This window comes from Culex pipiens, chromosome 2 (genome assembly GCF_016801865.2).
Source record: "Culex pipiens pallens isolate TS chromosome 2, TS_CPP_V2, whole genome shotgun sequence".
Taxonomy (NCBI): domain Eukaryota; kingdom Metazoa; phylum Arthropoda; class Insecta; order Diptera; family Culicidae; genus Culex; species Culex pipiens.
The window spans coordinates 80784187-80809311 of record NC_068938.1 but is presented as its reverse complement, the minus strand read 5'-3'; the positions used below and the strand labels follow the sequence as shown (position 1 = coordinate 80809311).

The window sequence follows — 25125 nt, the reverse complement described above, 5'->3', positions numbered from 1 at the left end:
TTCGGCATTTTCTGGATTCCTAGCATTCCACGAATTATTCAAATTTTCCCTTCTGCACCCATCACCACCCACATCACCCATCCAATTCTGGAAAGTACGCTGCGAGGTGTCTTTTCCGCAAACACAACACAACACACACACATCGAGCGGACCTGGACAGTGGAAATTTGCGCGCGAGGGATGAAAAATGAAAGCTGAAGCTTGAGTTATGATATTACGAACGAAAAAAAAATATCCAAACTCTCGGCACGCGGGGGCTACTAAAATATGGAAATCCTGGCGCTGCTGGGGGAAATCCCGCTTTATGTCAATATGATGGAATGCTTGCCATGCATGAACGAAACAGATTCGCCACTCACGTTGAGGCCCGACATTTTCGGGCCTTGCTCTGCCCGAGCCCAGGTCAATGGCAAAGCCCTATAGGTGCACCGAAAGTAAGGACCGGGTTGATGGTGAGGTGGAGGTCATTGGCATACAAATAGCAAAAATTTAATTTGCATTCAGGATGCCCGATGGTGGGCCCATATTTTTGGGATGGAAATCACCGAAAAAAGCTTCGAAGCAAGCCAACTGAAATATGCAACCTGGCACTCCTGGTATGATCCGGCTGGAATGCTTGTTGAGCAGGTTCAAGGGAAACAACAGCACTCAGAAAAAAATGGTTCATACACATTCCAGCGATGCACATTTGATGCCATTGGAACTAATAAATGAAAGAGATTTTCAGGTTGCTCCACGTGGAAGGGCAAAAGCTTGCTGGTCTGGCAAATTTGTGCAATTCGTTGTAGTTCAACAGTAGCCTGTCCCATTTTGAGGTCATGTCGAGGAATTTCAGGTGCTCACTTCTTAAATGATAGATTATGATGTTAGGAACAATGTTTTCTTAGACAAGAAAAAATAATAAAATACTTTCTCGCACCCCCTAGTCGATTTACTGAAAAATGTCACTTTTTTGAACAAATTTTCTAAAATCGCTTGGAATCAATACAAAAACTGATTCGATCTGGTGAGTATTATCTTCAAACGATAGGTTTTTGTCCATAGATTAAGATGCACTATCAATATTGGACCAAAATCTAAGTTTTTGGACTCTCCCAGGCGGATTTATGTCGAAAAAATCGCATTTTTTTGAAACTTTTTTCAGAAATGCTCATTTAATTTAGGGTAGCCTATTTTTCCTAGTAAAACCAATACATGCAGCTTATAGGAAATTTCATGGCGAACATTTTTCCCTCTGAGAAAATGCAATTTCGACACTCCAGAGCCGAGATATTTGAGTTTTAGTGAGGAAAAAAGTGCCAATTTTCAAAATTTCTCAGAATTCAGAAGCAAGGCCTACTAATTACCCGATGTTGCAAGCATGTGTCGCAAAGGTCAGGGTATGCTTTCTTATAGTAATTTTGGCCGCTGAATCCGAATCTGAAATCAAATTTCGTGTAAACAGTGATGTTTTGTAGCTACACCCTTTTGGAATGTTATTTGCGTAATTAAATCGCTGCCATTCAAATTGCTTGCAAGTTCGGTCATACTTTTCTCGGTTTTCGTTCCACTTTGATTGATTTTTTACTTACAGATCTGTTAAATGTTTTTTACTTTTTGATTATCTTAAGCAATTCGAAAAATCGCATATTGTTATTTGGTGGTGGCTTAGGGACTATCCATAAACCACGTGGACACTTTTTTTTTTAATCGCTGACCCCCTCCTCCCCAATTTCCATACAAAACAAATCTTTTTGATATGGAGAGTGGAAAATCGCTGAATCAAAGTGGTATTTACGAAAACCGAAAAAAGTATGATCGAACTTGCAAGCAATTTGAATGGCAGCGATTTTATCACGCAAATAACATTCCAAAAGGGTGTAGTTACATAACATCACTGTTTACACGAATTTTGATTTCAGATTCGGATTCAGCGGCCAAAATTACTATAAGGAAGCATACCCTGACCTTTGCGATACATGCTTGCAACATCGGGTAATTAGTAGGCCTTGCTTCTGAATTCTGAGAAATTTTGAAAATTGGCACATTTTTCCTCACTAAAACTCAAATATCTCGGCTCTGGAGTGTCGAAATTGCATTTTCTCAGAGGGAAAAATGTTCGCCATGAAATTTCCTACAAGCTGCATGTATTGGTTTTACTGGGAAAAATAGGCTACCCTAAATTAAATGAGCATTTCTGAAAAAAGTTTCAAAAAAATGCGATTTTTTCGACATAAATCCGCCTGGGAGAGTCCAAAAACTTAGATTTTGGTCCAATATTGATAGTGCATCTTAATCTATGGACAAAAACCTATCGTTTGAAGATAATACTCACCAGATCGAATCAGTTTTTGTATTGATTCCAAGCGATTTTAGAAAATTTGTTCAAAAAAGTGACATTTTTCAGTAAATCGAGTAGGGGGTGCGAGAAAGTATTTTATTATTTTTTCTTGTCTAAGAAAACATTGTTCCTAACATCATAATCTATCATTTAAGAAGTGAGCACCTGAAATTCCTCGACATGACCTCAAAATGGGACAGGCTATTCAACAGGCATTGGGCAATTATTTTGTGGAATGAATAGTAGTAAAGTTCAAAAATTAAACGGATTTGAAGCAAATTGAACAGCAAAACAAATTGAACTGAATCTGAAATTTAAAAAATAAATGATTAAAGCCGAATTTTCAACATTTGACTTAGAAAAGTGTTTTCATTTTACACTAGATTTTTGAATGTTCAAAATAATTCTAAACACATGGGAATGCTTTTGGAATTGATTTTTAAAAGCTGATTGCACTTAAATTTCCATTGTTTTTTTTAGGTTTTTTGGGAAACTTTTTTGTGCCCCCCCAAATTTTTCAGGCCAGTCATGAAGAAGGAGAGTGACAAAAAACTTTGAAAAATATTTGTACCAGCCTTATTTGTTTTTGCTAAACAAAATTTTGTAAAATATTTTAAATTATAAGAAAATTTTACATTTTTTCAAAGTCCTGTTTAATTTTTACGATATTTGATGACTCGGTTTAATGGTAATCGTGGAAATTTATAATTTTACGTTTCAAAAATCATGGCAGAATCAGTTTTCTTTAAATATTTTCGTCGACCAGTTTTGTTTTGTTTTCAAATCTTATCTGGAATAAAATTTGAAAAGTTTAGATACAGATTATATTATCAGTCTAAACCCGAAGCCTACAAAATTCGACAGAGTGATTTCTGAAGGCCTAAAAAAGGCAAAAAAGTATCAAACTACAAAGCTATAAAGTTTTAGAATCGTTAGGAAAATTGGCAAATTGCCTTTTAATTAAATGTAACATTTGATTAGGGAACAAATAAGAATCAACTAAACTTGAAATAATACAATTATCAAAAAAAAACGTTACTGTTATCATCACTACACATTGCAAAAAAAAAACAAAAAACAAAAAAACAAAAAACAAAAAACAAAAAACAAAAAACAAAAAACAAAAAACAAAAAACAAAAAACAAAAAACAAAAAACAAAAAACAAAAAACAAAAAACAAAAAACAAAAAACAAAAAACAAAAAACAAAAAACAAAAAACAAAAAACAAAAAACAAAAAACAAAAAACAAAAAACAAAAAACAAAAAACAAAAAACAAAAAACAAAAAACAAAAAACAAAAAACAAAAAACAAAAAACAAAAAACAAAAAACAAAAAACAAAAAACAAAAAACAAAAAACAAAAAACAAAAAACAAAAAACAAAAAACAAAAAACAAAAAACAAAAAACAAAAAACAAAAAACAAAAAACAAAAAACAAAAAACAAAAAACAAAAAACAAAAAACAAAAAACAAAAAACAAAAAACAAAAAACAAAAAACAAAAAACAAAAAACAAAAAACAAAAAACAAAAAACCAAAAACAAAAAACAAAAAACAAAAAACAAAAAACAAAAAACCAAAAACCAAAAACCAAAAACCAAAAACCAAAAACAAAAAACAAAATTTGTTATTCGTTTGATATACTAACTTAGAAATAAAATTACCATAAATCTCACAAATGGACAAGTTTCTAAGTGTCCATAACACAATCTGTTATTATTTTTTCTTTTGTGAAATATGTTTAGATCTTTGGGATAATTTTGTCTAATTTCGTCGCGGTCATTATTTTGGCCATGAAATGGGGTCCTTAAGCTAAAATTATTCTAAAATGTTGAAATTTTGAAAGTTGATTTTTTTAATTATTTGATATAACCCCTATGGGATTTTGCTTAAATTGGCTAGAACTATGGGATAATTTTGACCAATTTCGTCGGGATCATTATTTTGGCCATGAAATGGGGTCCTTAAGCTGAAATCATTCTAAAAAGTTGAAATTTTGGAAGTTGATTATTTTTAATTATTCGATATACCCTCAAAGGGATTTTACTAAAATTGGCTAGAACTGTGAAAAAATTTTGATCGATTTCATCGGGGTCATTTATTTCACCATAAAATGGGGTTTCAAGCTAAAATTAATCCGATTAAAATAACTTTTGAGAGTTAATTTTTTTTTTTAAATTGTGTCATATTTCCTAACGGAATTGATTTATTTATTGAGAATTTTTGAAGTGTGAATAACAAAAACTGTTATTATTTTCCCAGAGCCAGGAAGTCGGAGCTGATGTTGAAGTTCGAGCTGGAGTGAGACCTCGGAGACTGCATCGGATTCAGCAAATTTTCAGCAACTTTTACTTGGAGTCGGAATCTGTGAAGTCGGGTATTTTTGGAGAGCTGAAGTCGTCGTTGACGTCATATCCTGCATCCAGAGTCGGAGTTGTCTTCAAAGTATGGATTCAAGGTCGCTTGGAGGTACCCGACTCTGCAGCCCTGACTAGTACTAGTATGGCAACTGCAGGTTTATTTGCAAATGGCAAATAAACCAAAATAATAACTTTTTTGTTATGGAGACATACCAGTTCAATAATATTTTTTGTTATTATGCTGCTCCACCTCTCCGCTCAAAATAACAAATCTTGTTATTCCTTCATGATTCCTTCTGTGTTATTGGTTTGTTATTGCAATAACAACATAATAACAGTTTAAGTTATTCTTCGAACAAATCTTTGTTATTGATTTTTGTTATTTTAACAACTAATCCGATCATCCCAATAACATATTTCGATCTTCTCACAATATCAAAAACTGATCTTCCCAAGTTATTTCCGTCTGCTCGGGACCACATACATAGATATATTCTCAAAACTTGGTGTTGAGTTGAGAGAGGCAAAAAGTTGAGTCCTCTTTGATTGGAAATTTGGTAATGAACCTAAGAAAACATTTCGACTTTTTGTTTGACAATATTTTCATTTATTTTTTATTTTTTGCAAAAATCAGCAAAGAAAACTTTAAACTAGCATAAACAAGAAGTCAAGCATCTCATGTAAAGTTTTCTCCAAGTCTTAAGAATTCGAGCGTGCCATAATCCCTTCAGGTGAGCGTTTGCTGCTGCATGAGCTTCTCCAAAGCTCTGGAAAAGTTGTGCATGACATTCTGCTCAGTTAACAGCATATACCTCGCCAAAGATGGTTAGTTATGATGAAAGTAAGTGTAGATATGTGTGCGGGTCGCTCTTCCGTCTGTGTGTGTGTGTGTGTGTGTGTGCAACGCACAGTAAAGATGGGCTGTCCTCTCCAAATGCTCACACACACATATTTTTGTGGTTGTTTTGCCCCCTCCAACACCCCACCTCCACTCTCAAAAAAACTTCCGGTGTAGCATCGCAGGGAAGATGACGGAAATTTATGTGTTTGTGTCTCTGGTTGGCGAAATCCTCCCGTAAGGTTCTCCAGGTCGTCGTCGGTGTCACTCTCAGCTTTTCCGCTGCATCTGCTACTGCTGCAGTTTGGTTGGAATGTGATGACAGTTTCCTTGCACAAACTACTTGCGGCCATGACTTTGCTCGAACCGTGCACTTATCGCTGAGGATCTGGGGTAGGGTAGGGGGTGCAGTTCGTGGATGAAGGTAGCACGGAAGTAGCACTTATTTGCTGTTATTTATCTTTTAACTGAAAACTTTTCAACACCTCTGCCGAGGGGAATGTCGACGTGGCACATTTGTCCTGGACGGAGGGGCACTGATTCTGTGACAAATTGTGGCGTACTTTTGCGGAGGTGAGTGATGAAGTGCGCGACCATATTTTTCCAACCAAACCCAGAAGGGGGGGGGGGGGGGTTAACTTGTGCACGTAGTTTATTGTGGCTTTTGAGGCGAGTTGTTTGAGAAGTTTGGATGATATTTTAGAAGCATACTTAAATATTACAAATTTCAAATATAGAATCAAAGAATGTTGATGACACTTTATTTTTTCTTGAGTTAAGATAGTTCAATTTTTTTAAACGCGCTTCAACGATTATAATTGTTACAATAACAATTAAATAAATAAAAACTCAAAAATCTGCGAAGTGATTTTTTTTCTGATTTTTGATTGAAATAATTAGTAAGTTTTTTTTTGTTTGCGCTGATTTGATAAGCAATTCAACAGAAAACCCGAAAAAGGATTTCATTTTCGACAAAACCTCCCTGGTGGCTTTTCTATGACCGAGACTTGAACCCGAGACCTTCGGCATATTGAACTGCGCCTTTGCCGTATCGGCCACCACGGTTCGGTGGTTAAGTGGCGGTCATTTGTTCATATAAGCTACTCAATGGGATGAACTGTTTTAATGAACGAATGAACACGATTTGTTGTTTTTGTAGCGCGAGAGATCTCACGAGAACTCACGCCAAATAGTACTTTCCTCTCGTTTCTTTTTGAAAGGACTATCCGCATGGACTTTTTATTCAAAAATCTGTATATTGGAAAGGATTTTTCTGATCAATTTGGTAACTTGGGGAAAGTTTAAGGTATTAGTTAAGAAAATTAAAAAATAGTTACACTCTTAAAAAATACACATTTTTTAATAACTTTTTTACCGCTAAAAGTTGAATTTTAAAATCAATATTTTTACATTTTAGAATATTTGTGTAGTGTTATGCATTAAACATCAGTACAGTTGTCTAACAATCATTACTTTTGGAAATATCTAAGTTTATGCGGAGCATTTTTTCCAGATTTTTTCAAAAAAATCTTAACATAGGCTCTAAACGTTTGCGTCATCACGCACATTGGTGCAGAACATGTTTTTTTGCAACTTTTGTGCTATCTTGCTGCATTTCGGATTAAAAAAATCACACTATTTTGAAGATTTTCTTTATTTCTTTTCTTTTATTTTAAAAGTTTATTAATTTCCTTACCGTCATCAGGGGTGACATTGGGTCTGGGGTACCCGAGCAGACAGAAATAACTTAAGAATAACGTTTTTTGATATTTGAAAATACCAGGCCAATAACATGTTACAGCCATGCCCCGGTTTTGCACGCCTTGGTATTGCACTGCCCCGGTTTTGATTCGTTCAGCCGCCTCGGTTAAGCACGGTCCAGTGCTTAACTGAAGCACAGAGCTTATGGGATTTTGGCTATATGGGAGACATTGGCTTTATTCGTATGAAAAATCATACAAACATCAAAATATTATAGTGTTTTGGAATCGGGATGATGTCAGCTATCCATTCATGAAAATTTTCACAAAAATACGTATTTTTCCTGTTTTTTGAAAATACAATGTATCTCGAAAAAATACTCAAAGTTATTGTTATTGCAAAATGGGTATCAAATGATTGGTATTTTTTCAAACATTTCGAATGTAATTTTTTTTTTTTTTGAAAACACTAAAAATGTTCACAAAATTACGTATTTTCGAAAAAACACTCAAAATTTCAGTTTTTACAATTTGGGTATCAAACAATTGGGATTTTTTGATACATTTTGAATGTAATATCAACTTTTTTTTAAATACTCAAAATTTTCTCAAAACTACGAATTTCCGAAAAAATACTCCAATTTTCAGTTTTTTAACAATATGGATAGCAAACGATCGGGATTTTTTCATACATTTCGAATGTTATAAAAACATATTTTGAAAACACTCAAAATTTTCACAAAACTACGATTTTCTCAAAAAAAAATTCTAATCTCAAAATTTCTGTTTTTACAATATGGGTATCAATGTCCCGCCCGTGTGGATCAATCGGACCGCGCACTGGACTCACAATCCAGAGGTCGCCGGTTCGAATCTCGCGGCGGGCGCTCTAAAATTCTTTGTGTAAATATGGGTATTCGGCGCCGTCGCTCCGTGCCATACTTTCATACACTTAGGAGCCCAGGGCGGCGAAGTCCTTGTAGATAAAAAGGAAGACACTAGTGGTTGGTACTAGCAATGGTGGCCGACAGCTATAAAGTCAATTTCGTTTTTCGTATCAAACGATCAGAATTTTTACATACATTTCGAAAGTAATAACAATTTTTTAAAAATACTCAAAATTTTACATAACTACGTATTTTCGAAAAAAAATACTCAAAATTTCCGTTTTAACAATATGGGTATCGAATGATCGAGATTTTTCATACATTTCGAATGAAATAACAATATTTACCTTTAAAAAAATTTGAGTATTTTTTTTTTAATGCGTAGTATAGTTAAAATTTTGAGCATTTTCTCAAATTTGCGTTATAACTTTTGAAATGTGTAAAAAATCCCGATCATTTGAAACTTTATTGTAAAAACTGTAATTTTGAGTAGCTTTTCGAAAATACGTAGTTTTATGAAAATTTTGAGTATTTTCAAAAAATGTTGTAATTACATTCGATATGTATGAAAAAATCCTAATTGTTTGTAAAAACTAAAATTTTGAGTATTTTTACGAAAAAAAACGTAGTTTTGTGAAATTTTTTAGTGTTTTCAAAATATGTTTTTATTACATTCGAAATGTATGCAAAAATCTCGATCGATTGATACCCATATTGTAAAAAACTGAAATTTGGAATATTATTTCGAAAATACGTAGTTTTGTAAAAATGTTGATCAATTTCAAAAAAAAAATATTTAACATTCGAATTGTATGAAAACAAATCTGATCATTTGATTACCATATTGCAATTACAATATACTTTTTTGTTTTCTTTAGAGAAAAAAATGCATTTTCTAAATACAGGAAAAATAAGTATTTTTGTGAAAATTTCATGAAGTTTTAATTTTAATGGATAGCTGACATCATCCCAATTCCAAAACGCTATATTTTTTTTTATTTTTGCATGATTTTTCATACGATTATAGTCAATGTCTCCCATATAGCCAAAATCCCATAAGCTCTGTGCTTCAGTTATGCACGCCTCGGTTTTGCATCCCCCATATGCGGTGCAAAACCGAGACACGACTGTATGTTATTTTAACAAGATCCCGAGCAGACGGAAATAACATGGGAATAACACTAGGCTGATAACATTTTATTTTATTTATAACAAGATTTGCTATGCGTTGTTATGAGTTTTTTGTTATTGGATTGTTATTGTAATAACAGACTAATAACACTTTTATTTATTCTTCGAATAAATCTTTGTTATTATTTTAAGTTATTTTAACAACTAATCCGATCATCCCAATAACAGTTTGAGGTATTCTTTCATATCAAAAAAATGTTATTACAAAGTTGTTTTGGCTTTCCACCAATATCAGACCAATAATAAACTTTGTTATGATAACATAAACTGTTATTAAACCCTTATGCAAACGTGGATTTTTCAAAAAGATTTCATAACACCTTCTGTTATTTGAACAGTATTTGTAATTGAAATGGCATGAATTTTGTTATTACCATCTGCCCGGGTAAGCTTGGGTCATTCAAATTTCTGCATTTTTGTATGACCCAATCTCACACCCAAACCCAATGTCACCCCTGATGATGGTATTTCTAATTGACTAGTCATTAAAATTATTCATTACTTACAAGACGCACCTATGCTTTTTTCGTTTTAGGAGTTGGCAGTTTCTCCAAATAACTCAATCAAGCTGTTGAGCTGGTTGGCACACCACAAAATACAACTAAAACAAACACATGATTATTATCAGTTTATCTCAGTGAACATACCGTATCGATCCAATTCGTGTCGTGCTGATCCATCAATCATCCATCATCATCGTAACAGTTATCTATCCGTGAGCTTCCATGTCGACCGATGTGGTTTCAACGCAGACTAGATATCGCGTAATTTTTAATTTTTAATAGGCTTAAAAAGTGTCTACCATCTCGGAACAAAGTGCTGTTACGATCTTTGTTGATCAACACTTTATTTCAACTCTTTACATTTCAATTGACATTTTTACTGTTTGACCTAAGAACTGCTTTCAGACCTAAATGTAATAAGCAATTCTCAGTTCAAACCTAACTAGCTTCTAACTCAAGAAAAATTCGAATCAGTCTGCGTTGAATCCACGATTCTTTCTGCTTCGATGATACGATCTAACGACAAAAAAAGTGTAAATTGTCAGATATAAACGGTTATTCAGGTTCACGTTTTGTTACCGTTTTCTCGCTGCATATTGATCAAATTGGTTTGAATTGGCTCTCGATTTACAGCATCAATGACCAGCTGAGCTGCCACTCCGACTGCTGGTAGATGCCGAATCAATCTGACACCAGTTGTAGGGTGCTGGTAAGTTTGAATCAAATGTTGGTAGAAAACAGAAATTCTTTTTAATTATAATTCCTAAAAATACAAGCTATAACAAATTACCTTGTTTTTCATCCGTAAACGGGAGTTTTGAATACGCTGCTCACACATTGTTAAGTAAATCGGGTTTTTTTCCTATTATTTCTAAGTAATCCAGCAGTTGTAGTAACTAAAAGCACAAAAATGCAGTCAGCAACTATATATCTATATTCATATTGTAAGTTTGCATAGACGCAATGAAGCACTTTATCAAGTGTAACCACAACAATTTAAAAACACAATCCTCTTTAAACTCACTTTGACAAAACATGTTTCAAAACGACCAGAGATATTGAGCAGTTCTCTAGGATTTCGGTCATTCGATTTTTTTTGTATTTTTTAATCCGACTGAAACTTTTTTGGTGCCTTCGGTATGCCCAAAGAAGCCATTTTGCATCATTAGTTTGTCCATATAATTTTCCATACAAATTCGGCAGCTGTCCATACAAAAATGATGTATGAAAATTCAAAAATCTGTATCTTTTGAAGGAATTTTTTGATCGATTTGGTGTCTTCGGCAAAGTTGTAGGTATGGATACGGACTACACTGGAAAAAAATAATACACGGTAAAAAAATTTGGTGATTTTTTTATTTAACTTTTTATCACTAAAACTTGATTTACAAAAAAAAACACTATTTTTAATTTTTTTTATTTTTTGATATGTTTTAGAAGGCATAAAATGCCAACTTTTCAGAAATTTCCAGGTTGTGCAAAAAATCACTGACCGAGTTATGAATTTTTTAATCAATACTGATTTTTTCAAAAAATCGAAATTTTGGTCGTAAAAATTTTTCAACTTCATTTTTCGATGTAAAATCAAATTTGCAATCAAAAAGTACTTTACTGAAATTTTGATAAAGTGCACCGTTTTCAAGTTATAGCCATATTTAAGTGACTTTTTTGAAAATAGTCGCAGTTTTTCATTTTTTTAAATTAGTGCACATGTTTGCCCAGTTTTGAAAAAAATATTTTTGAAAAGCTGAGAAAATTCTCTATATTTTGCTTATTCGGACTATGTTGATACGACCTTTAGTTGCTGAGATATTGCAATGCAAAGGTTTAAAAACAGGAAAATTGATGTTTTCTAAGTTTCACCCAAACAACCCACCATTTTCTATCGTCAATATCTCAGCAACTAATGGTCCGATTTTCAATGTTAATATATGAAACATTTGTGAAATTTTCCGATCTCTTCGAAAAAAATATTTTTGGAATTTTCAAATCAAGACTAACATTTCACAAAGGCCAAACATTCAGTATTACGCCCTTTTAAAATGTTTGTCTTGATTTGAAAATTCCAAAAATATTTTTTTCGAAAAGATCGGAAAATTTCACAATTGTTTCATATATTAACATTGAAAATCGGACCATTAGTTGCTGAGATATTGACGATAGAAAATGGTGGGTTGTTTGGGTGAAACTTAGAAAACATCAATTTTCCTGTTTTTAAACCTTTGCATTGCAATATCTCAGCAACTAAAGGTCGTATCAACATAGTCCGAATAAGCAAAATATAGAGAATTTTCTCAGCTTTTCAAAAATATTTTTTTCAAAACTGGGCAAACATGTGCACTAATTTAAAAAAATGAAAAACTGCGACTATTTTCAAAAAAGTCACTTAAATATGGCTATAACTTGAAAACGGTGCACTTTATCAAAATTTCAGTAAAGTACTTTTTGATTGCAAATTTGATTTTACATCGAAAAATGAAGTTGAAAAATTTTTACGACCAAAATTTCGATTTTTTGAAAAAATCAGTATTGATTAAAAAATTCATAACTCGGTCAGTGATTTTTTGCACAACCTGGAAATTTCTGAAAAGTTGGCATTTTATGTCTTCTAAAACATATCAAAAAATAAAAAAAATTAAAAATAGTGTTTTTTTGTAAATCAAGTTTTAGTGATAAAAAGTTAAATAAAAAAATCACCAAATTTTTTTTTACCGTGTATTATTTTTTCCAGTGTAGTCCGTATCCATACCTACAACTTTGCCGAAGACACCAAATCGATCAAAAAATTCCTTCAAAAGATACAGATTTTTGAATTTTCATACATCATTTTTGTATGGACAGCAGCTGCCGAATTTGTATGGAAAATTATATGGACAAACTAATGATGCAAAATGGCTTCTTTGGGCATACCGAAGGCACCAAAAAAGTTTCAGCCGGATTAAAAAATACAAAAATTAAAATTGAAGAAAAAAGACCGATTTCGTAGAGAATTGCTCTATTAATAAATCAACAAGTACAGCTATATTTACCTTGCAGAGCCTTGCCGACAATTAAAAAATAAGCCACCCGATTATATAGCCTATGCTATCTTTGTGCTAGCGCTGACTCAACTCTTCACGGAAAACGTGTTCAAACCCGTGTAAACTCGTACCACTCCGTTTGACGCGTTTCGTCGCGTTGCAACCGATTTTGACCGTGAGACAAAATGTATGATGATTATTTTATTCTGGAAATTTCCTTTACTTTAATTTTAGACTCATAAGGATAAAAAAAAGCAAAAGCTTTAATTTGTTTTGGTTTTATTTAAAAAAAAAACACAGCCTTTTCTAGAAATAGGATAAATTTCCGTCGAATGCAACTGGGTAGATCACAATTGATCAATTTTTCTCAAAGATACAGCGTTGAGAATTTCCGTGACGTTACAAACACCCTTTTTGAATAAGTCTGCGTTGTAACGTCACGAGCTGCACAGCGGCTCAAAAAAGCTTAGCTTTTTTTTAAAAAAAAAACAATGATGGCATCCGATTCAGTAGTCAATTTTACGTTAAAAACATAAAAAAAAACATAAAAATGTCTAGTTTCCCGTGCAGACGGTAATAACAAAATTAATAATATTTCAATAACAAATCCTGTTAAAATAACAAAAAGTGTTATTATTTTATCCTGAAGTTCAACTTCAAGAAGAAAAAATAATAACAGTTTCTGATAAAATAACAAAATTTGGTATTGAAGTGATATTACATTGAAAATGTTTAATAACACGCTAATAAGAGGAAATGTTATACATTTCAAAAACTCTCCTTATAACAAAATTAGTTATTCGTTCGGTATACTGACTTAGAAATAAAATTACCATAACCGCACAAATGGAAAAGTTTCTAAGTGTCCATAACACAATCTGTTATTATTTTTTCTTTGCTAAATATGTTTAGATCTTTGGGATAATTTTGACTAATTTCGTCGGGGTCATTATTTTGGCCATGAAATGGGGTCCTTAAGCTAAAATTATTCTAAAAAGTTGAAATTTTGAAAGTTGATTTTTTTCAATTATTTAATATTCCAAGTATCATTTTTTCCAAGAGTTCTACAAGAGCTCTTCAAGATAGCTACAGCATAGCAGTTTGGACCGCGGTAGGATAAAACTCTCTTCAAGTTCTCTTCCAAACTCCTGAAGAAGTTTTGAAGAGAATTTTATCCTACCGCGGTCCAAACTGCTATGCTGTAGCTATCTTGAAGAGTTCTTGTAGAACTCCTGGAAAAAAATGTTACTTGGGATACCCCCTAAGGGACTTTGCTAAAATTGGCTAGAACTATGGGATAATTTTGACCAATTTCGTCGGGGTCATTATTTTGGCCATGAAATGGGGTCCTTAAGCTAAAATTATTCTAAAAAGTTGAAATTTTGAAAGTTGATTTTTTTAATTATTTGATATACCCCCTAAAGGACTTTGTTTAAAATGGTTAGAACTATGGGATAATTTTGACCAATTTCGTCGGGGTCATTATTTTGGCCATGAAATGGGGTCCTTAAGCTAAAATTATTCCAAAAAGTTGAAATTTTGAAAGTTGATATTTTTAATTATTTGATATACCCCCTAAGGGACTTTGCTAAAATTGGCTAGAACTATGGGATAATTTTGACCAATTTCGTCGGGGTCATTATTTTGGCCATGAAATGGGGTCCTTAAGCTAAAATTATTCTGAAAAGTTAAAATTTTGAAAGTTGATTTTTTTAATTATTTGATATACCCCCTAAGGGATTTTACTAAAATTGGCTAGAACTATGAAATAATTTTGACCAATTTTATCGGGGTCATTTATTTCACCATGAAATGGGGTTTCAAGCTAAAATTAATCCGATAAAATTAACTTTTGAGAGTTCATTTTTTTTTAATTTTGTTATATTCCCTAACGGAATTGATTTATTTATTGAGAAATTTTGAAGCGTGAATAACTAAAACTGTTATTATTTTCACAGAGCCAGGAAGTCGGAGCTGACGTTGAAGTTCGAGCTGGAGTGAGACCTCGGAGACTGCATCGGATTCAGCAAATTTTCAGCAACTTTTACTTGGAGTCGGAATCTGTGAAGTCGGGTATTTTTAGAGAGCTGAATCGTCGTTGATGTCATATCCTGCATTCAGAGTCGGAGTTGTCTTCAAAGTATGGTTTCAAAGTCGCTTGGAGGTACCCGACTCTGCAGCCCTGACTAGTACAGAGGAGTTATGGAAACTGCAGGTTTATTTGCAAATTACAAACAAACCAAAACAATAACTTTTTTTGTTATGGAGACATACCAGTTCAATAACATTTTTTGTTATTATGCTGCTCCACCTCTCCGCACAAAATAACAAATCTTGTTATTCCTTCATGATTCCTTCTGTGTTATTGGTTTGTTATTGCAATAACAACATAACAACAGTTTAAGTTATTCTTCGAACAAATCTTTGTTATTGATTTTTGTTATTTTAACAACTAATCCGATCATCCCAATAACATATTTCGATCTTCTCACAATATCAAAAACTGACCTTCCCAAGTTATTTCCGTCTGCTCGGGTTATGTTGATTATTAGAGCAGAATCACAGCCTTTTTGCCTTCCTCACGTTACTGAGGAAAGGCTATAAAATCACTCGAAAAATGAACTTCTCAATTAGACCTCCTAGACCCACCTTCATGTATACCTATCGACTCAGAATCAAATTCTAAGCAAATGTCTGTGTGTGTGGTGGGATGTTGATCAAAAAATTGTCACTCGATTATCTCGACATTGGCTGAACCGATTTTATTCGTTTTGGCGTCATTCGATCCATCTTGGGGTCCCATAAGTCGCTATTGAAAATCATGCAGTTTAGATAAGTGCTTCAAAAGTTATGCTGAAAAAACAATTTTAACAAAAGTCCGGTAGATTGTAAAAAGGGTGGTTTTTGTAAGAAAACCCGTCATGCTATACATTTTCAGAGAGATATTTAAAAGACGTTTCCAACGCGTCCAAGACATTGAAGATCTGACAAATCTTTCAAAAGTTATAAGCACTAAAGTGTTATTTACGCACTTTTTTTTAGGCCTGATCTCATATATTTTGATGAAAATGCTGTCCGGATCTTTCATGCGACCTATCGTTGGATAGGTATTCAAAAGAGCTTTCCAACGCGTCCAAAACATTGAAGATCTGACAACCCTATCAAAAGTTATATGCAATTAAGTGTTATTTACGCACTTTTTGCATTTTGGATAGCACCCTTTAAATGTGATTAAGGCGCCAACCACCTAAGGGTAGATTAAGTAACGTTTTTCTAAAAAGTATTGAAGGAACAAAATTCTCCACCGTTGTATTATCACGCTACATATTCGCTCGTAGAACAGCAACCGAAACGTTAAATCCTTAGCCCGATGTTGAGTATTATGGCAAAAATAACATACGTTCAGAATCTGTAAAAATATTGAGGTGATTTCTTTGAAATTTCCGAGTAACAGCAAAAAAAACTGAAAAAAGTAACGTCAAACCGTTGTAACGTCACGGCAGAATGTGCCATCAACATTTCACCGAAAACGTGTGCAAACCCGTGTAGACTCGTATCACGTTGTTTGACGCGTTTCGTCGCGTTGCAACCGATTTTGGCCGTGGGACGATATGTATGATTATTTTATCTGTTGACACTGTAAGACCTAGGCTAAAATTAAAAACTTACAAAGTAAAAAAAAAAGTTCTGGTTTGATTTTTTTTTTTTTTGCAAATGGGTAATTCTTTACCCCTCTTCGATTTGCGTGAAACTTTTTCCTAACGGGTAACTTTTTTTCCCTGATCACGAATCCGAGGTCCGTCTTTTATATCTCGTGACGGAGGGGCGGTACGACCCCTTCCATTTTTGAACATGCGAAAAAAAGAGTGTCAAAGGGACTTTTATGTAAAATTAGACGACTGATTTGATGGCTTACTCAGAATTCCGAAAAAACGTATTTTCATCGAAAAAAATACTAAAAAAGTTTTAAAAATATTCCCATTTTCCGTTACTCGCCTGTAAAATTTTTTGGAACAAGTCATTTTATGGGAAATTTAATGTTCTTTTCGAATCTACATTGACCATTGAAAGGTCATTTTTTCATTTAGAACAAAATTTTTCATTTTAAAATTTTGTGTTTTTTCTAACTTTGCAGGGCTATTTTTTAGAGTGTTATAATTTCCTACAAAGTTGTAGAGCAGACAATTACAAAAATTTTGATATATAGACATAAGGGGTTTGCTTATAAACATCACGAGTTATCGCGATTTTACGAAAAAAAGTTTTAAAAAAGTTACTTTTTGCGTTTCACTTTGTTTCATCGTCCGTGGGAGCGGCCGTGGCTGACTGGTTACGGTGTTCGCTTTGTAAGCGAATGGTTCTGGGTTCGATTCCCATCTGCTCCCAACGAGAAATTTAAGAACATAGAAATCTGAAATGATGAATATGAACGAAAAATCAAAGTCGGTCGAGGCGGGGTTCGCTCCTCCGTTCTTTGGATTGGTAAGCAAAGATGCTAACCACTAGGCCATGCCAACTTGGTGAGCGTGTACTGGAATTAGGAATACTGTTACAGAGAGCGAGTTGTGGCGCTATAACCACGGCAAATAGTGTCCAGGGCATTCGTGGAAATACAAAGTCCCATTCCAGAGGGTCCCGGAGTACCAAACCTTCTTAGCATGGTGCTCCCAACGAATACAACCAAATCTCGGAGCGTATGGTGGTGTGTCCCCACGCTTCTTCCTCCCCTGTCGATTCAGAATTGTGTTGTTGTTCGAACACGCAGTGCTCAAACTCAACCCAATAACGAGTCATCTCTGCGATACGGCTTTACGCAGTAGGCCTGGCCGCTTTAACGCTTGTGATGTTTCAATGCATTCCGATGCAATGGCGCACTACAAATGTTAATAAATGACAAGAAGAGTGCTAGGCGTCATCTAACCTAAGGCACTCTCCAGGATCCCTTCGAAAGATTGGCTGCGCTAGGGTCTGATTAGATTAGATTAGATTAGATTAGATTAGATTACATTCACTTTGTTTCATCGTCCGTGTCTGTCGCGGGTGACCATGAACGGCCATGATCAACGACGACCAATATTTTCAAAACTTTTTTTTCGTAAACTCGCGATAACTCATAATGTTTATGAGCAAACCGCTTATGTCTACATATTAAATTTTTTGTAATTGTCTGCTCTGCAACTTTGTAGAACATTGTTACACTCTGAAAAATAACCCTGCAAAGTTAGAAAAAACACCAAATTTTAAAATGAACATTTTTGTTCTAAATGAAAAAATGACCCTTCTGGGTCAATGTATATTCGATAAGTACATTAAATTTCCCATTAATTTCCCCGTTTGTGGGCTAAAAAAATAGAAAAAATCTAAATTGATATAACAAACCATAGTCTCAACATTTGAATGCATAAAGTGTTTTAATAGTAGTTTATGCAACAAGTTGCAAAAAGATGATTTTTTTAGCACGAGTCGTACATTTACCCAACGAGGTTCACCGAGTTGGATAAATACGAAGAGTGCTGAAAAAATCAAGTTTTGCAACGAGTTCCATACAAATTTTTTTGCAATTCCAAAAAACACACACTGAGTGAAATTTTATGTCAAATTTTCATGTATTTTGTCAATAAATCGTTTAAATAAAAAAAAAGTTGAAAGGTGTTACTTTTCGAAACAAGTGCTGAAAAGTTCAACTTTTCAGCACCCATTTGAGTGCTGAAAAGTAGAACTTTTCAGCATTTATTTTGAAAAGTGTTGCTATTCGATTCTGTTATTTTTGGTACAGAAAAGTAGGCTATTTCATCGTTCAAGAAGTACAGGAAAAGTAAGTTGTTTCACGATGGAATTGCAAAAAATGCATTTGACACCAGTTCAGTTGTTTTGCAATCATTAATTTTCAAAAAAAAATGAAAGATTTGACAAAACATAAATTTTAGCGAAAAAAAACATCGTTCAAAAAAAATCAAAAGATGTTTAAATCAACCCAAATATGCAAAAAATGCTTTTAAACGCAGGCATTTTTGATCAATTTCAGCTAATTGCACTTAAATTTCCATTAAATTTTTTAAGTTTTTTGAAAAAATATTTTTTTTGCCCCATGGTTTTTCGGGACAATTTTGAAAGTGTGGAGGGGAGGGGGGCTGAAAAAATGTAAATAAAATTTGGACCAGCCTTAACAAATTTAAATCGTTTTGTAAGGGGCAGGAGGGGCCAGAATGGGCCACCCTTGGATTTGGGCTTAAGAATGGATTAAGACCTACTATAAGGCAAGGGTCTTATAAAAGATGTCAAATATCAACACCACACTGAATACGTCGTTGGAATTCATTGTATTTTTCGAATTATGAGCAAAAATGTAAATTTATTGTTAAAACCACGCAAATGTTGTTTATTTCGAGGTTCTTAAAATAAGCTTTGTAACCGGAGGCGGTCGGTCGGATCGCATTGGCGTAATTAAACGAATGGCTTAAGCGCCACTCCCAAAGGGAGACCATTCATCATGTGCTGCTTTGCCCAGCTATGAGACCCTGCCACAGGGCGGGTGTATCCTTGATGCCAAAATTTGCGATTGAGAACGATCCGACTCATCCGAGAACTCGGCGGTTAGCCGAGGCGCTACAAACGGAAGAAAAAGATCGCAAACTCAAAAAAAATACCTCAGATCTAGAAAACAAAAGATTGTACTTGCCCCGTTCTTATCATCACAGGTAGAAAATCTCCCCAATCAAATTTCCCCAGAACGCTTCAGAAGCCAGAATGGCGGAACCAAACAGAAAACTACCGCGAAAGTCGTGAAAAGATGCCTCAGAAAACATTAGAAAAAACCACAAAATTACTCCAGAAACTCAAAAAATCGTATATTCAGGTTCGCATTTTCGTAGCTACAATTTTATTGAATTACAAAAAAAATACTTCGGGCCCTACGAGATTCGATCCGCAGATCTTCAGCATGTTAGTCCTACACGGTACCTCGGTACCACTCGAGTTTTCCTGTCTCTCTACCTGTTCATTTGCAGTGCACTGCTTGGCTAGGGTGTGCGTTGGCTTGGGGGGCGAAATTCATTCGGGGTCGCTATAATTCATTCACTGGGGGCTTGCGATCACGCAACATAATAAGGGGGTGGCTTATGTTGCCCACGGGGTTGGCGGAAAAAGCACTGGCCAACGATCGATCATGCGCATGTCGAAAAAGGGTTTGTACTTACACGACCATGGATTTACGTGTGTTGGTTGGCAATCCGGCGATCAGGTGGTGGCGCGCTTACAGCTTCGGCTACGGCGAGATGGTTCCGCCGGCGGCTAACAGCAGACGGGTTGGCACTATCGGCGTGCGTTCGGCATCACTTCCGGTGTGCGGGGGCGCACGGGTGTGCAGCTACGATGCTGCGATGTTGGCGTCGGTTGCGACGACGGCGCGGATGCGCGCGGGAACTTGGTGGTGTACCTAGGCCTCCACGAGGCCGTTCCGGTTCGGTCGGTTGATTGTCGAGGGTTCGACCGCGGCGTGTGTTGACGGACGCCGCCCAGCTCGTATGTTGACGGACGAGCTGCTTGGGGGTTCACCCCGGAACTTCGACCCCTTGGTGGAGTCCAGAAGCGCTGGGTTGTCGGTTGGAGTGGTCGCTCTGCTACGGATGATGCCGGTCGCCACCTGTGCCGAGAAGATCGCCCACCAATTCCCCAAAAATGAGCCAACGCACTAGGTAACCACAATTTAACCACGTTACCTGGAGTATCAGGGTTTCAAACGGTTCCGCCACTACCCTACTCCTAACTCTACCTAGCCGCGAGCTCTAGAAATAAAATCGCAGAATTAACCTCTGCCACTGAAACACTTCCACGACTTTAAACTAACTTCCTAAAAACGATTCCAAAACGGTCCTTCGACCACTCCTGCTTCCTCCACGATCAGGGTAAAAGTGACCGAGTCGAAGTCCTAGAACCCTCAGTAGAGGTGCACTTAGAACAACTTCGGTTCTCTAGAACTCGAGCAACATTACAATTGCAATAATTGCGCGAGTTTAGCCGAAGCATCTCTTAAGAATTTGCAATCTCTGACTGCCGAACTGGAGTGCATCGACCTCCCGTTTGAGTCAAAAAAGTGCTCTTGTCGCAAACTTTAGCATCTGAAGATTCTTCCTTCTTGTGCGGATCTCATAACAGGTCAAGGCAAAGTATTTTGAAAGTCTCCCATAAGGGGTGGCGCTCAACCCATGACATAATTAGGTCGAGGCGTAGCGCGCGAAGATAAGCCAACCATAATTATGGCACGCTAAAATATTGGCGAATTCATCTTTTCTGTCTGCCGTTCTTACGGCAGAGGGTTGTACTGATGGTACTGCTACAGCTTTCTGAAAAGTAAGATTGTTTGAAAAAGTTTGTTCAATGTTTAGAATGTTACCAAGAGCCTTTACGAAGGCAATCAAACAACAACGGAACCTTCAAGTTACTTAGAGGCTTGGTAGTGGAAGTGTTAAATAGAAATCCACTTGGGGCAGAATGGGCCACCCTTATCCTGCCTTATAAAAACAATCAAAAGTTATGAAATTTTGATTGAATGAATTGTGGCATTTCTGGTAGCATCACAAATCTCGTTAAATGCAACATTAGTTGATTTTTGTAATTGTTTTGATGGTGATTTGAAAAAATAGTGTCTTATTTCGACAAATTTACAATACATTAAAAAATGTTTGTTTTGTTAAGTGACTATTTAAGTCATTTCTTATCAACCTTGAAAGTTGTTTTCGAAGAAATTGTTTTGTTTTCTAAAGTGGCGCATTCTGCCCTGCGCTCTAGAAAATAAGTCGAAATTTGTTTTTTCAAGAGTATCAAAAATAGTTTTTAAATTTTTTTTCATCATCCAAGTATGCGACCATCCATAAACAATGTGGAGCCTTAAAGGGGGGGGGGGGTTGTATTCAATGAAATACCATGCGCCTCCTCTACAGTTTGGTGGGGACAATTGTTTGCATGGACAATTGTCCAGGAGGGAGGGGGGTTGAAATTTCTAAAAATGTGTCCACGTGGTTTGTGGATGATTTCTATACAGCATTGATGAAAACATCCCAAAGCATAAACCAACTGGATTCGTAAATTTGTATGTTTTTGTAAGGTTTTCGGTACATTTTACTTAGGCGGAAGTTCAGTTTTACGAAAATTTACCTTATTGAAATAAACTTAGTAGGGGAATAGCATCTAATTCCATCGTGCATCTAATGTTGCCATATCAGCACTTTGACGATCAATTACAGCTCCAAAATATTTTTTCCGATAACAAATTTATCACCAAATTTAACATCTTTAGTGAGTTTGATACTTCAAACGTAATCGCAGCATGCCAAAATTAGATGCCACCAAACAAAAGAATGTTGGAGAGTGAGAGAGTGGGCACCAGGGTTGCTAGGTGAAATGCGTACATTTTGCATGGAAACATAAAGAAAACATTACAGAATGGGAACAATGATGGCAACAAAATTGCAGCCGCGTGAGAGAGATTTGCGACCTACCAAAATTAGGACTATTTTGAAGTGCTTTTTAAACAACTTTATTATAAAAATGAAAATGCAGATTAATTCAAAAAGAGTTGCTGTTTACACCGATGCTGTACGTTTTCGGCTAAAACGTAGAATTATGCTCTTTTTGTTACCAAATATGTTTGATCCCCGACAAACCTGCCAAGCTTCCGTGGCCGTGAGGTTACGCGTTACGCCTTGTAAGCGGAAGGTGATGGGTTCGATTCCAGTCTGGCTCGGCAAAGTCAGATTCCTTCAAAGAGTAAATCTGCTCACTGGGAATACTGACCGGTAGGGGATGGGTTTCGACTAGCGGCGTGCTGGATTTCCAATCCAGAGTTCGTGAGTGTGATTCTCATACCGGGATGATGAATTAAAAAAAAACCTTCCAAACATACATGCATTTCCCCTACTCCAGTCATAACAAGTTACCAAATGCGATCAACGCGTTGCAACGGTGGTACTTTTTATCACGAGTAGTTTTTCAACGCTTGGCGCCGTATATAAAGCCCTGTTCAGTTTCTACTAGCACGTTATACTACGCTTACACTCATCGGCACGACCGTTGTTTGTGTGAACTATATAAGTTGAAAAAGTTAGTGGTGATTTTGTTCTAGTAACTAGTAGTAAGATTAAAAAATTCTCAGAAAATGCATTTGTTTTCCCTATAAAAATTAAGCATGGTAACAGTTATATTTCCAAAATAATTTCAAAATAATTCAGTCAATCGAAATCAAACTCGTTGAACGCGTTGCAACACGTTAAACCTAATGGAACAAGTTGACGCGAGTTGAGTCCCAAACAGTTTCAAGGCAATGCTGATCAAATATAATCTAAAATTCTACTTTTTATCCGCTGTATGAGTATTCGATTTAATACAAAGGCTACGAAAAATTTTAGATTCGGCATTCGGCAAATAAAATTAAAAAAAAAAACAATTGGCAATAATCATTAAGAAAAGCAAATAGTTTAATCGATACAGTTTGTTGGTGAAAGTTACCTGTTCAATTCCTTTTTTTTTTCTATGGTCGCTAGAAACATTCACTGTGAATTAGTCAATGTTTTGAAATAAAAGAAGACGTTGCAATGAACATCCAAGGTGAGTAAGTGTGGATCCCAGATCCAATCGTTAAAATCGACATTACAGTTATTTGTGACTCACGATATGGCGGAAGCAAAATATTATAAATCGAAAGAAAGTTGTGTTTCACCTTCCTGATTAAGAAAATGTTCGATTCAAAACATTCCATCGGTGAAAATTTCGTTTTTCAGAAAAAATGTGTTAAACAACTAATGGAGACGCCTGGTGTGAAAAATAAATTTTAAATTTTGATTAAAACATACTTTTTTTTGCAATTTAGTACTACTTAATGATAAAATAAATGGGTAATTCTCCGCCAACTCACACAGCAGTTGCCCCGACCCCTCTTCGATTTGCGTGAAACTTTGTCCTAAGGGGTAACTTTTGTCCCTGATCACGAATCCGAGGTCCGTTTTTTGATATCTCGTGACGGAGGGGCGGTACGACCGCTTCCATTTTTGAACATGTGAAAAAGAGGTGTTTTTCAATAATTTGCAGCCTGAAACGGTGATGAGATAGAAATTTGGTGTCAAAGGGACTTTTGTGTAAAATTAGACGCCCGATTTGATGGCGTACTCAGAATTCCGAATAAACGTTTTTTTCATCGAAAAAAAACACTAAAAAAAATAAAAATTCTCCCATTTTCCGTTACTCGACTGTAAAAAATTTTGGAACATGTCATTTTATGGGAAATTTAATGCACTTTTCGAATCTACATTGTCCCAGAAGGGTCATTTTTTCATTTAGAACAAAATTCTTCATTTTAAAATTTCGTGTTTTTTCTAACTTTGCAGGGTTATTTTTTAGAGTGTAACAATGTTCTACAAAGTTGTAGAGCAGACAATTACAAAAATTTTGATTTACAGACATAAGGGGTTTGCTTATCAACATCACGAGTTATCGCGATTTTACGAAAAAAAGTTTTGAAAAAGTTGGTCGTCATCGATCATGGCCATTCATTTGTCACCCGCGACAGACACGGACGACGAAACAAAGAGAAACGCAAAAATTAACTTTTTCAAAACTTTTTTTCGTAAAATCGCGATAACTCGTGATGTTTTTAAGCAAACCCCTTATGTCTTTATATCAAAATTTTTGTAATTGTCTGCTCTACAACTTTGTAGAACATTGTTATACTCTAAAAAATAATCCTGCAAAGTTAGAAAAAACACGAAATTTTAAAATGAAAAATTTTGTTCTAAATGAAAAAATGACCCTTCTGGGACAATGTAGATTCGAAAAGTACATTAAATTTCCCATAAAATGACATGTTCCAAAATTTTTTACAGTCGAGTAACGGAAAATGGGAGAATTTTTAAAACTTTTTTAGCGTTTTTTTCGATGAAAAATACGTTTATTCGGAATTCTGAGTACGCCATCAAATCGGGCGTCTAATTTTACATAAAAGTCCCTTTGACACCAAATTTCTATCTCATCATCGTTTCAGGCTGCAAATTGTTGAAAAACACCTCTTTTTTCGCATGTTCAAAAATGGAAGGGGTCGTACCGCCCCTCCGTCACGAGATATCAAAAAACGGACCTCGGTTTCGTGATCAGGGACAAAAGTTACCCCTTAGGGCAAAGTTTCACGCAAATCGAAGAGGGGTCGGGGCAACTTTTCCCGATTTCGTGTGAGTTGGTAGAGAATTACCCAAATGCAAAACATTTTGAACTACGTCAATTCTCCACCAACTCACATAGCAGTGGCCCTGACCCTCTTCA

The 25125-nt window shown here is 35.3% G+C and overlaps 1 long non-coding RNA gene across 2 annotated transcripts; it reads right to left on the bottom strand.

Annotated features, from left to right (window-relative positions):
• Nucleotides 1-8273: 8273 nt before the first annotated feature.
• Nucleotides 8274-12840, bottom strand: LOC120418302 (uncharacterized). 2 transcript variants are annotated; one of them, XR_005605575.2, is made up of 4 exons: nt 12829-12840; nt 10590-10695; nt 10379-10505; nt 8274-10315 (listed from the first exon to the last, which is right to left on the bottom strand). It is a non-coding gene; the product is annotated as an uncharacterized LOC120418302 (long non-coding RNA). The 2 variants fall into 2 exon arrangements; XR_008212128.1 differs by lacking the exon at nt 12829-12840 and adding an exon at nt 10824-10859.
• Between the last annotated feature and the right edge of the window lie 12285 nt (nt 12841-25125).